This window comes from Pogona vitticeps, chromosome 6 (assembly GCF_051106095.1).
Source record: "Pogona vitticeps strain Pit_001003342236 chromosome 6, PviZW2.1, whole genome shotgun sequence".
NCBI lineage: Eukaryota > Metazoa > Chordata > Lepidosauria > Squamata > Agamidae > Pogona > Pogona vitticeps.
The window spans coordinates 26,573,550-26,587,851 of NC_135788.1; positions in this window are offsets into that span (position 1 = coordinate 26,573,550).

Below are 14,302 nucleotides of genomic sequence, written 5' to 3' on the forward strand. Positions count from 1 at the left end.
TTCAGTATCAAATTGAACTGGAGTTCTTCTCCTTTAACACAACACACACAGAGACACTGAGATGCCAAAAAACCCTACTAAGCTCAGCCTATCCTGCTAGGCTATGCCTCCTTTGTACCACCCTCAAGTTGTGAGAAGTAGCCCCTGATCTGCACAGCTTGCCCATCAACTTACCTCTGTATCTGGCAAAGCTTGGGAAAGCTCCTTTTTTTGAACTACAAGTCCCAGAATATGTCAACCAGCATGACTAAGGGACTCTGGGACTTGTAGTCCAAAAAAGGAACTTTCCAGAGAACATAAGAAGGCACAGATTTGCATCAAGTGGGCACAACTTCATTTTTCTGGATGGATATAAGTTTTGAAGTCCGATACTTTTTTTTTTAACAGTAGTTCCCAGAATACTCCTGGTAACAATGCTGGTGACTGTGCTGGCTGGGGATTCAGGGTGTGGTAGTTGAAGAAATGAAATTTTCCAAGCTCTGGCATTTGGACGCATGCGACTGCATTATTTCACTGTGCATGTACATAAAAGGGATATTATTACACCATGTACAAAAGACTCCAGCTCCCTCTCCTTCAGACAAAAGTTACCCTTCAGCAGCTCACTAGAGCTTCCAAAATGTGGACAGTTGGAGTACAAAAATCCCACAGTTATGGCCACATCCCAGACTAAATAGTGGAAGCTTGCAATGAAGCACTTAGCATTAGACAGTTAACAGTTTTAGCGTGTGAGTCCCAGTAAATCTTCTGATCTCCCATTGCTGAACAACAATAAGTGACTAAATTTTAAAAAAAGGAAATATTGTGTCTGGAAGAGGCCACAATCATATTTAGAGCACATTCAATGAAATCAGTCAGAATTGCTTTCATAGTGCAGTGGATCTATTCCCAGTATGACTATATTTGCATCTAGGCATTCATAACCAACCACTGTCAGAAACAATAGCAGCGAAAGTTTTTGGTTTGAACAAAAGCTGAAAAAGAACAATGGCTGATAGAAAATGCATTGATTTGTTGCATTTGTTACATGCATATCCCATCGTTCCTCCACAAAACTCATGGCTCTCCACATTCCTACTTTATCCTCATAGTAACCTTGTGGAAGTCGGTACTGTTGACTGGCCCAAGATCACACCGTGGCTTTTGTGACTCAGGAAGGATTTGAAGCCAGGTTTCCAAGGTCCCTGAATGACATCTTTACTTACACACACACAAGCACAGCTCCCCGTTTCCCATTCTTCTGCATAGTTTTAAAACTATATAAGATGTCACTTGGATGTCTTTTGTGCCACCACATCAAGCAAGCTGTTAAAATTGACTACAGAACACTGTTGTGATATTCCTTCTGTCTCAGTTCCTCAGCCGTTTTGTGTTTTATATATATAAAAGGAGGGAGGAAGAGAAAGAGAGAGACTTTTCAGTTTGGAGTGTTTTAAAGAAAACACATTTGCTGTTGTCAACATCTAGAGGAGGCAAATTGGCATTTTTTTTCCAAAGCTTTGCACCTGCTCTAGTTCAGTGTGTTTGATATATTTCTGCATAGCACGGAAAGAGGCTCCCATCTGCTTAACAAGGCTGATAGTGTTTGCCTGTAAGCTTCCTACCGAACTGAATGAGGCAAACTGCATTATGTTAGATTCTAATTACATTTTGCTTTAGAGAAACATTTATTAAAGGTACAGCACAACAATAATGCATTTTTATTTGCTGTAAATCCTGGGCTTTGCCCCGTGTTTTCTGGAATTTTTTAGCCTTTTTGTCTCTGCATACACTGACACACTGAAGTATTTTATTTCCTCTAGTTCTGTTCCATCTTCCTCCCCAAAAGGGACCCAAGGTGGCCCAATTTTACAATTTAAAGTAGAATTTAATTGGGAAAGCACATTCAAGTAAGAAATTTTTCATAAAGAAAGAAGTGTATACAAAATATGAACAAGCCATTTATTTTACAAGCAATATAGAATTTGAATACCTGTAGTTTTTCCTACATTTTCCATGGTACTAGAACTTGGAGTCATCCAGCGAACATGGTGAGTGATTCAGATCAGAAAAAAAGGAAGCATTTTTTTCACACTGCACAATAGGAGAGACAGTATAGTGTAATGATTAGAGTGCTGGGCTGGTTTCGCATGCCTAATTGGTGACTGTGGTCCAGTCGCATTCTCTCTGCCTGACCTACATTACAGGGTTGCAAGGGTAATGTAAGAAGACAAAAAAAAAAACTATGTAAAGAGCCTTGAGCTCAGGGGGGGGGGAGTGAGATATAAATGTGATAAACAACTAAATGACATGAAACTATGGGATTTGCTACAGCAAGATGTGGTTTATTAGTCACAATATTCCCCCAAATATCAAAAGCAGTATGAGAGGATGGCATTCAGCTTTTGGATTCTTCTGCCTCCATTGAAGAAAGCTTTTTAATTTATAAAAAGAAAATAGAAGACTTCCATAAACAAGAAGGGGAAACCATTTCCAACAATTTGTCTATGAAAGAATCAAAAAGATAAATTGAAAGACATGTCTGCATATAGATTATGATTAGTAGAACACAGAGAAGAATAATTGGCCCAAAATATCCAAGACATAACATCAGTATGTGCAAGCTTATTGTTATAGTGTAAAAAAAAAAAAACCATTCTGTGCTGTAACAAGTATATTGAATCCTTGGATTTTGGCAGCTTTGCTATGAATAACGGTTTTAATTTTATCCATAATCATAATATTAGAGCTGATTTGAAGCCATTTCTAGATAGAGAAAAGGGATTTTATGAGAACCTTTTGCAAAACATGCAGACATGGAAGTTGATTAATTAATTATAACCCGAGATCAACAAGAACTGCTGGATAGCACAGAGGTTGGGAGTTCAATTCCCCACTGTGCCTCCTTGACAGGGGCTGGATTTGATCCATAGGGTCCCTTCCAGCTTTACAATTTTAATATTACTTCCAAGGTTACAAACAATTCATTGGGTGAACTGCATGATAATGAAGTATGACATTATCTAATGATTTCTTTTTCTTTTCCTCAGCTAGGAAGTTAGTGAAATGGCTAAAAGCTGTTTGGTGTCTCTGTGGGTTCTTTCCACTCTTGCGCTGAAGTACATACAAAGTCAAATGTCAACCTGATAAAAACCTGTGCAGGATTGAAAGCTACCTTCTGGCTGTAATTTTCTAGTGGTGTAATAAAGTTACCTACCACCCATCCTTTCCTACAGAGAGCATGTCTGTGTGGAAAGTGGGAAATACCTTAGGTGCTGGAAGATATCTGATTGTCATAATATTTGCTCTTTTAGCTCCTGTAGCTTGCAAATGAGCTTGTTTTGTTTTTCATCAATGGGAGAAGAAACAGGGCTCATTTGCAAAGCTGATTATTCAGACATGACAGAACAAAATCTGTCTCTGGAAGACTGGTATGCATTGCTTTTCTAACTGTGTGCTACCTGTACCATCAAATTTGATTCTCAGAAATGTTATTCATGGTTCCTGGGATTGAGTTAAGTTCAACATGTGAAGGTAGGCAGCAAGGTAACCCTTTCCCTCACTCATCAGTCTCTTCATATGGGGAGTGATACTCTGAGAGTCAAGGTATTGTCTTTCCATGCAACTTGAATTTTCTCTCTTCTGTATCATATAGAGAGATTCCATGGATAGTTGACCAAAGTTTACTGCAATTCGTCTGGCCTTATCTGTGTCTCCTACTTGCCATTTGCTTCCCTTAATAAGCCAAACATTCAGTTTGGAGGGCTATTTATAGCCCAACCCTGCTCTTCTCCCAGAGCCTGGAAAATTTTTGGATTTTTGTCAAACTACTATTCATGGAATTAGCCAGTTTGGCCAATAGGTCAGGGGTTATGGAAGTTGTAGTCCAAAAAAAGTAACTTTTTAAAGCATTGGTCTCAATCACACTTTTGACACTCTTGCCTTATCCACTGAATTGAGATATCAAACTGTAGAATCCAGACTGAGTTTGTCATTTTTACTTCCTCACTTTTTCCAAGCAAGACCATGTGCTACACTGTGGACTAAGAATTTCCAGACACTGGCTGGCAGTGTATTCAGCATTCCTAGGTGTTATTTTATTTTTAAAGAAATTTCTAGGCGTCAGTAATTTCAGCAGCCTCAGTGACACCCTCTAACTTTGCACCGGTAAAGACATCTGTTCTTGGTTTGTTGATTTTATTTGAAAAAGCTTTGCAGTCCAAAGGAGATGGCAAAACATACAGAAGATAGAGTTTCTTGTTGAATTTATGGCATTTGGTTGCTGGAAGCTTGTTTTTTCGGCTGGGAAGTTCCTGCTTCTGAATGAAGTGAGCGGATTAAGTTCATCTGAGGGCCTAGTTTGCTTTTGCTGTGCTTTGAAACCTTGATGGATCAAAGGAACTCACGACATCTGCCGAATGTTGGAGCTCTGGATTTTATTTTATTTTTTAATTAAACATCTAGCTCTTGCACATTGTGAAGATTCTAAGCACGCAGCAGCCAGAGTTGGTATAGATTTTACCTCAGCTTAGAAATATTACTTTTGGGACAACAGCTCCCAGATTTCCTCAGGCAGACATATTTGCCTGGAAAAATATAGGAGTGATAATGCTAAAAAAAATAGATTTACAAATTCTGGCTTCTTCTATTTTATAATTCTGTAATTAAATCCTCCTTCATGGAGTTCACTCCTCTAGTTCATGTTCACAACAGTATTGAGTTCTGAGAAACGGTGACATACCCAAAAGCATGCGACATGCTTCATGTATTTAGACCGACATCTCCCCACTCCCAGTTCTAGGACAACCTTTCAGGCACTATACCAAACTGCCTGTTAGTCAGTAGCAGGCCAACCTCCCTTACTTCTTAGCCAGGTTTTAGTGCCACCTAAGGCAGGAGGAGAACCACCACTCCCCATATTGTGGCTTGGCCAGCCCAGCATGGGCACTGTCCATTGCTGCTGCATCAGCATATCTTTGTTTTGCTTTCAGGACAAAACAGTGGTGACATGGTCTGTACGGTAAGCTGAGGTAAAATCTAAGCTGAGGTAAAATCTATACCAATTCTGGCTGCTGCATGTGTAAGTTGTTTTCTCTCCACAGATCCAGCTGGACCCAGGAAGGTAAAGGTAAAGGTTCCCCTTGACAATTTTTGTCCAGTCGTGTTCGACTCTAGGGGGCGGTGCTCATCCCCGTTTCCAAGCCATAGAGCCAGCGTTTGTCCGAAGACAATCTTCCGTGGTCACATGGCCAGTGCGACTTAGACACGGAATGCTACCTTCCCACCAAGGTGGTCCCTATTTATCTATTTGCATTTGCATGCTTTCGAACCGCTAGGTTGGCGGGAGCTGGGACAAGCGACGGGAGCTCACTCCGTCGTGTGGATTCGATCTTACGACTGCTTGGTCTTCTGACCCTGCAGCACAGGCTTCTGTGATTTAGCCCACAGCACCACCACATCCCGGAACCACGAAGGACCCAGGAAGTCCTTCCTCAAAACCTAGCATTGTGGCTTGGGTGGCAAGTGATGCAGGGCATCCTGTCCACAATGCCTGGTTCTCAGGGACCCTCACAACTGGCACACATTTGGGCATTTGGGGCCTGGTCAACTTTCAAGAGCAGCACATCAGATCTGTGGGATCACATATACACTGCAACTACAGAAAGAGTTACCTTCTTGTGTTGCAACTGTAATGTAACACTTAATACTTTACTTATTGCAAAAAGAAATAAATTAAAAATATCTTACTTGTAACTAAATAAATACTCCAAGCTCTAGTCAGACCAGGTGAAAGTTGGCAAGCATGCGTCCCTCTCTTTCACTTTACTTTTTCCTCATATGCAAACAGAATGCAGAATTACTCCCACAATCGAAATACTTTACTGTTCATTCTCTAATTTCCTTCGGAAATTCATTCATTTTCTTAAATGAGTGGTAATGTCACTTGCGTTTTGGGCTTGAGGGGGATCAAATGAAGGAAATATTTGCCTAGAATAATCACAGTTACTCAATTTAAACATATTTGGCTCCTGTGAAACTTTGAGAAAGTGCAGTTCTTGGTCCCTTCAGTTACAGTGGTTACACTCAACAACTTACTAAAATATTGCTAGATGAACAAAATTATTCAGCAGAGAGGAACTGATGTGGGCCAGGAATAAAAGATTGTTTGTTAGCACTAGCTGGCATGGGATTTTAAAGTTTTTCCTTTACTCTGCCAACTAGAAGTTGATAACATAACTTTCTGAATATCTTCTAAGCCTTGGCAAAACTACTTACTTTCTTAATGTTTTACACTCTAACTCTTACTTTTTTTCCCCAGACCAGAGTGGCATTTTAATGCATACATATATAACAGCAGGGCGATTCTGTTAACACATACAGGAAAGAAATTGATGTTTAACATGTGTTGATTAAGATGGAAACAGTTAAGGCCAATGTTCCAACTTGGCCTTCCAGAGTCCTCAGCTAAAGATACCAGCTACCTAGCAGAAGAAGGGATTGGCTGTGCAGTGCTTATGGGTCTACTTAAAAACAAGTTCAGCTTAATGGAACTTATTGCCAGACTGCAGTTGTAAACACACTTCCCTGGAAGTCAGTAACATATTCAGGCCATGACTTTGGAATTCAGCTTCACGGCTTCTCTCAGTGGAATGAATGTGAGTGCCTCCAAATGAAGCAAGCCAAGTCTTAATTCCCCATATTTTGAACTAAGTGAAATACTGCAAGTTACATTCATGGCCAACTCAAGACACTTCAGTGGAAATGAAAACATGGCATTCATGCCCCGCTCCATTTACTGCTCATGTACTAGAATAGGACAGTTTGTTTCAGAGAAATATTTTGCTTTGGAATGTATACACACAGAACAGAATTCCGTTATGTTATTGTTATGCCGCAGCAGCAAAAATGAGGGGTTTGGAGGAAACAAGCAGCACAAGTTAAAAAAAAAAGCTATGAGAGGAGTGACAGCTGCCTGTCCAGCACGGGGGGGGGGAGAAACGGGTGTGGCTTTGGTGGTGGCAACAGTGGTTTCAATGGGTTTGGGGATTTTTGCATCAGGGTCACAGAGCTGGAACCACAAAAACTGTGTGGGAGGGGAGAGGATGTTACCTGTCTGTCATGGGTTGGAGGGAAAGTTCCATCCTATGGGGAGTGGAAGGCGGGACATCAGGAGGAGGGGCTGTACTGTATATATATGTGAAGCCTGTGTGGAGAAGTTTAGAAGCTGGAGTAGAAGCTGGGAAGAAGAAGCTGGTGTGGGAGTCTGTGTGTCAGACAGGGTACTACTGTGTGTCAGTCAGTACCAACCTGATAGGTTCAGGTGTCTTTATGGGTAGCCAGAACTGATAGGTTCAGGGTCTGTGCTTTAATTTAAAGGTGTTCTGTGTGAACCAAACTGGTGTATGTATGATTGAGACTAAGCCACGTTACTGTATCTTATTCACTTGATCATTTTATTTTCCCTGTGTGTTATTTAAATAAACCTTATTCCTTTGTTTGTTAAAAATCCATTCCTGGTCTGTGTGACTCCTTACAGGGAATGGTTGGTGGCAGCTTAGTGAAACTGTGGCATATCCCAGTAGGTCTGGGGTTGTCACAGTGGCAACAGTGGTTTCAATGGGTTTGGGGATTTTTGCATCAGGGTCACAGAGCTGGAACCACAAAAACTGTGTGGGAGGGGAGAGGAAATTGCATGCTGCACTGTGAGCTTCCCAATGCTGCTATAGGGGCCTTAAATTAAATCACATTTTTATCGGGATCTCTAAGCCAAACCCACCTTACCTGCACCAGTGATTTCAAGAGAAACAGTTATATGGCTAGGCAATGTTAAGCATCAAACAATCGCCCTGCTGGATGAAGTAGGCTTTTAATCAAAAGACCCTAGTGTGCTGCTGAGAACCCACCCCTCCAATTACTTGACTTTCGCAGCCCTGTTCTGGATGTGAACGCACGGAGCATGGTCCTTTCCAGAAGGAAGGCATACAGAGGAAGATCTCTACCAATGTAAGCTTCCTTGGGAGTTACAAACAGAGCAATAACAATCTATGTGCATAAGATTTCCCTCTGCAGATGTGCACATCTAACATCTGGAGGCTTGGGTCATGGCATAAGAACTGCTGCCCCTTTATAGCAGGGAGCCAATCTTTCTTTCCAGTTACAAGACTGATAATGGTCTGAACTGCCTTCAGAAGGCCTGAATGGGTGTAAATCATCAATGCTGTTTTCTTAGTTATAAAAATTGACAGACTATAACAACTCCTGTAAAGAAGAAAGTTGGACAGATTGCATCTGAACACATCTAAAATCAGAACAAACTTTATCTATGTAGGTGAGCTTTCATTAAGGCCCTGGATCCCAAAGCTGTGATTTTGTGATCCATTTCTGTAGAAACATGTGGATTTTATCTCACACTAATTGCAAATAGAATTTACAGTCCTCATTGTGAGGAGGAAATGGATATTAGGCAGTAAAAAAAAGAGATGAAGGTCTTTGTCTACATCTGTTTATTTTTAATATGAGAGCTTGTTTCCTTGAATAAGGCCAGCTAAAAACATCCCAGCTAACTACAACTGGAACATTTAAGCTGAGCTATAAATATAGATTTTTTTTAAAAAAACAGTGATTATGGAGCATACAGTCTTCCTTTTCACTTTCCTAAGATTTTGTAGCAAGACGTTTTCATCATGTTAGTGCGTTATTCACTGGCACTACTCAGCTATACTGCAGTGTGTGTGTGTGTGTGTTTCTGCAGAGGGGGACCCTCTCTTGTGGATTAAATCTTTCTGTTTACTGCTCCATTCGCATTGACCCCAGGTGGCTTCGAAGTAATGCAGGTCAAACTTATTACATACTATTCACTATCCCAATAAACAAGAAGTGTGTTGTCACATTTGAAGTGCTGCATATTTTTTCTAGTAATTATGCCTTATTATATATTTACCATTCAGAAAATGCAGGTGTGGGCTATTGAATCCTGGCCAATGTGAATTTGCAGAATTGGCAGCCAAGTCCTCGGTGAGTTATGTTCCAGTGTCTGTCGGTTTTACAACTGTTTTCACTAGTAATTTAGCTGTGCGATGCAATATGCAATTAGTCCTATTATCGAGGCAGCTGTATTCACTTTGACAATGGCCCTCCCCTGCTCCCGCCTCCCTTTGGCTCATACCACAGCCTGTTGCGGGTTCTGTTGATTTGATGACTGGAGTCGTTAAAGCGGGGTCTGGATGAGCTGTACTGGACCAGCAGCTCCCTTGCAAATATGCCTCTTACCAACTCATTCACTCTCTAATTCACTGCTCTTTCTGTGCAACTCAATTATAAATGTAGTCATGGACAGAGCTGCTTCATCCTAAATTAAACAGATAGTCCTGTCATGCTATGGTTTGTTTCATCTCTTTCGTCACCCAACAATACCTGCAGCTTGTCGCAAACAGTCTAAGGTGAAAACAATAAATTTGACAATTGGTTGTTGTGGGTTTTCGGGCTCTTTGGCTGTGTTCTGAAGGTTGCTCTTCCTAACATTTCGCCAGTCTCTGTGGCCAGCATCTTCAGAGGACAGGAGTAGGAACTCAGTCCATTCTCTGTTGCAGTTTGTTAGATAGTTGAGTATATATAGCTGTGGGAACACCTTTTGTCCTTTTCAGGAGATTGGGTGACTATAGTGATCAGCATGTTTTTGTTGTGGATGTATTGTTGTGATAAGGGGGGAGATATTGTCTGTCACTGGGGAGGCCCTGGCACATTTGAAGGGGCCCACAGCCTGAAATCTTTGGTGAGATCCAAGGGTTTGTGGGGGACCTTGGTAACTGAATCAATGAAGCACCCAAGCCGAATGAGCCTGGCCCTTTGCGCAAGCTCCATGTTGTTTTCATGGCATTTTAAGAACAGAACACTTCTCCAGTGATTGCTGATGCAAGCAAACTATCTATTTTTCATTGGAAGCCAGTCACCCTGCCTGTTTTTTATTGGAAGCCAGCCATGATTAGAACCTGATTGAGGCAACTCTGCCTGCTACCTCCCCAGAAATTGCTGACATAGACACCCTGTTTGTTTTTCATAGGAAGCCAACTACGATTGCAACCCAATCTGCTGAAGCAGTTCTGCCAGCTGCCTCCCCAGCAATTGCTGATGCAGGCACTCTGTCTCTTTTTATTGGAACCCAGCTATGAATGCAGCAAATCAGCTGCCAGCTGCTTCTTTCAGTACTGGTGTCTCTGTGTGTGTGTGCATGTGCACGCGCACACGTGCAGCTTAACTTACAGACTGTGCTGGAGAATAAAGGATGAGTGCAGAAAAGCAAGGAAGTTTTTCTTTTTACTTTTCGTTTCTTTCTGTTTATTTTTTAAACTTGTCTGTGCTTCCCCTGCCTGCACGACTGTGCTAGGCTGGTGTTGCTGCAAACATACTTGAAGTTGATGCAATCAAATGGAATGTTCCATTCCATAATGAGCTCCCTTTCCTTCAACCTACACAGGCTGGTGTTGCTGCACCCTGTGTTGCTCAGAAAATACTATAAACACTCATGTATACAGTAAACCCAGTTTTTTGGATCAATATTTAAACCTAAATTTCTTGATTTACACACAAGTGTATAATATATTGTATTTGTTCATGATTTTCTCTTTTTTGTTTTTAATTAATTTCAGAAATAATTCTACCCTTGACAAAAAGAAATGTTGACAGTATTCTGTGGATTACTTATTATATGGGTTCACTGCATCTCCGCAAAACTCATTTTTGCCTATGTGTTTGAACTGCATGACTACGTTTTCAAATGAAACATGAAGCCAATTTAAAAAACATTTGGATACCTTGCATTGAGAGATGAAAGACAAATCCTTGGATGTCTTCAAAAACCTTTGAGAGAATTTTGAGAAAAGGCCAACACTGAAACAAATTCTTACTCAAATGTCACAGGAATTAGACGAGAGTCTTGCTGCATCACACGAAAGTAGTAAACTGATTTCTAAAACTGGAAATACTCACAACATTGGTGAGTCACTTATCCTGCCTTCAGTGTCCATAATAATATCTGATGTCATGAATTTGAGTGCCAAAGAAACAATTTAGGCAATTCCTTTGAGTAACTCAACTGCTGGCAGAAGAATCAATGAGATGGCACATGATATTGAAGAGGGATTGGTCATTTCAGTCCAGTCCAAGAAATTCTCTTTACAATTAGATCAAACTACTTTACAAGATAATAACACTCTTCTCATAGCCTATGTGAGATTCTCTAATGGTAGCGAACTGATGGAAGAGTTGTTGTTTGCCAGGAGGATTAAAACTTTACAGGGCAAAAACAGTAACCTTGTAGACAGTAAGGAAGTCATTGTTTCTTTCCTTAAGAAACTCAAAGTCCATTTGCACAATATAGAATAGTGGGAATTTTTACAATTTCAAAATCTGAAGACGATCGCAGAGGCATTGGATTTTGAACCTATTCGAAGTACAACCCATCTAAGTTGAGGCAGAAATTCAAGAGAGTGTGATTGGTCTTCAGAGTGATTTAACTGCACATTGTCAGTACAGTCAGTTTCAAAAAGATTCAAGTGTGTTGGAATGTTCATGTTTTATTGATGTTCAATAGTAAATGATGTTGTGTCTATCTGTTCATTTTGTATCCTTGTTTGATGGGGGGCCCTGGAACCTGAAAACTTGAGGGGGGGGCACGTAGCCAAATAGGGTTTAGAATGGCTGTCCTAGAAGACCCAGCCTGTGTGGTCTTGGGCAAGCTTGACAATCCTGGGGTGAGTTCAGAGGAAGGGAATCGTAAATAACTTCTGAGTACTCATATCTAGAAAGCCCTTGAAAGGGTGGCCATAAGTCAGCATTGATTTGATAGCACACAATTGTTGCTGTTGTTGTTGAGTGTATGTGCACCCGAGATTTAGATCACTACCATTTACCTCTCTACTGCATGGGCAAATAGAGATATAAATCATCCCAGACAAATATTATCATTATAGAATCATAGAATAATGGACTTGGAAGGAGCCTATAAGGCCATTTGGTCCAGCCCTCTGCTCAGTGCAGGAATACAAATCAAAGCAGATCTGACCAATGGTAGTCCAATTTTCTCTTGAATGCCTCTAGCATTGGAACGCTCACCATCTTCGGAGGTAATTGGTTCCATTGTTGTACTGTTCTAATAGTTAGGAAGTTTTTCCTGATATTCAACTGAAATCTGGCTTCCTGTAACTTGAGGACATTATTGCATGTCCTGCACCCGAGGATGACTGAGAACAGATCCTGCTTCTCCTCGGTATTTGAAAGGTGCTGGCATACTGTATCTCTGCCCAGTCACCTTTTCCCAATGCAAAATAATGCCCAGTTCTTTCAGTCTTTCCTCGTAGGGCTTAGATTCCAGTTTCCTGATCATTCTGGCTGTCCTACTCTAAACCTGTGCCAGTTTGTTGACATTCTTCTTAAAGTGTGGTGTCCAAAACGGATTACAGTAATCAAGATGACACCCAACAATACTGAATAGAAGGGAACTGCTACTTCATCGGATTTGCAGACTATACTTCTGTTAATGAACCATAAAATAGCATTTGGCTTTTTTTTTTAACAGCCACATCACACTTTTGGCTCATATTCAGCCTGTGATCTACCACAATTCCAAAATCCTTGTCGCTTATAGTATTACAGAGCCAAACATCCCCCATCTTGTAACTGTGTGCTTGATTTCTTTTTCCAAGGTGCAGAACTTTGCACTTGTCCTTGCTGAATTTCATTTCATTCTGTTGTTTTCAGCACTGTGCTTGAGCCTATCAAGACAGAATTTTGTTTCTGTCTTCCAAGGTATTAACTACCCAATTTTGTGTCATCTACATGTTTGATAAGCATTCCTTGCATTCCCTCATCCAAGTCATTAATAAAAATGTTGACAAGTACCAAACCCTGACCCAAGCCTTGTGCTACATCACTTATGCTAAAATATATGTAACATTTCATGCCCCTGCCCAGGCAGGGGCTAAAAAGGAGAGCGCCGTTGATGCAAATGATTTTTTATTTTTAAAAAAAGGGGGACAGATTTTGACACCTTGAAAATATCCTCAAGGGCGATGCTTTAAAGCACTCCTACCTGCGTGTGAAGGTCTGATCCTGAATCCATGCAGACTAGTATGTAAAAAGAAAGTAATGTATATGTAACAGAAAGTTTTAAATTGACTAATACCACTCTTGGATTGTTGAAAAGTTACAAACAAGGGGAAATTTTAAGATACCCAGATTCTTCATTAGGTTGATATACAGGGGAAATGTATAAGCTGAGCAAGCAGGTCCAAATTTTGAAGTATGTCACAGACCACAGGCTGCCCTATATTGGTATAGGAACTGGATCTTCTAGGTTAGCATCTCAATCCATTTCAGTAAAACAGAAAGTGCCTGAAGGTGTGCATATGTGGTGTATCTGGAAGCAGCCTTCCATTAAAAGAAGAGCTTTAATTGTGGGAAAAGTCTTTTAACTGGTTTTATGGATCTCTCCCCCCCCTCAACAAACCACAACTAATCTATTTCAGCAGAGTCCACCCTCTTTTTTTGTATTATTTTTGTTAGAATTTTTGCAACCTTGCCTGCTGCCTTTAGTAGGTTTTGACTAGGAGGGACCTTTCTGGACTGAGGTGACTGCCAATCTGTCCAGTACTAACCAATTGTTCCTTCTCCATCTCTGAATTCAAAGAGAGCCCTGACTCTCTGCTTAGTGCTTTCCCCCTCTCTTGAGATCTTTTGTCAAAAGCAGTCGTGATTGTCAGTTTACTGTTTGATTTACTCAACTGAAAGTAAATGAAATGTGTTTATTCTTTCTCTTACAAATGTCTCTGACTGAGTTATTGAGATTGTAAGTGCCAATTAATGAGAAAAGAGATGAAGTACTCTGGGGAACTTGAAGAAATTCTGGTCTGTAAATCCCTACACAGAAAGAGAAATTTATCTGTTGCGCAGATAGAGGCATTTAATTCCAAAAATTCAAAACTTTGCAACAATTTTGAGGGAGGTTGGAGGGCAACTACAGGGAAGATGGGGAGGGAGAATTCGGTTAAACCAGCCCAGTTGCCTGTGACACCTGTATACATGGGTGGGATCAGACCCACCCCTATCCCTAGAAGATTCCTTCCAGATTCTGGACAGAGTCTTTTAGATATGTTCTAGATATGGCCATACTGAACTTGCATGACAGCTTGGGGAGGGGCCACAACTCAAGGACAGAGCACATGCTCAGCATGCAGAAAATTGAAGGTGCAATCTTCAGCATCACTAGCTAGGACAAGGGGAAATCCTATCTTAAACTTCGCACATTTGCTAGTAGTCATTGTTGACA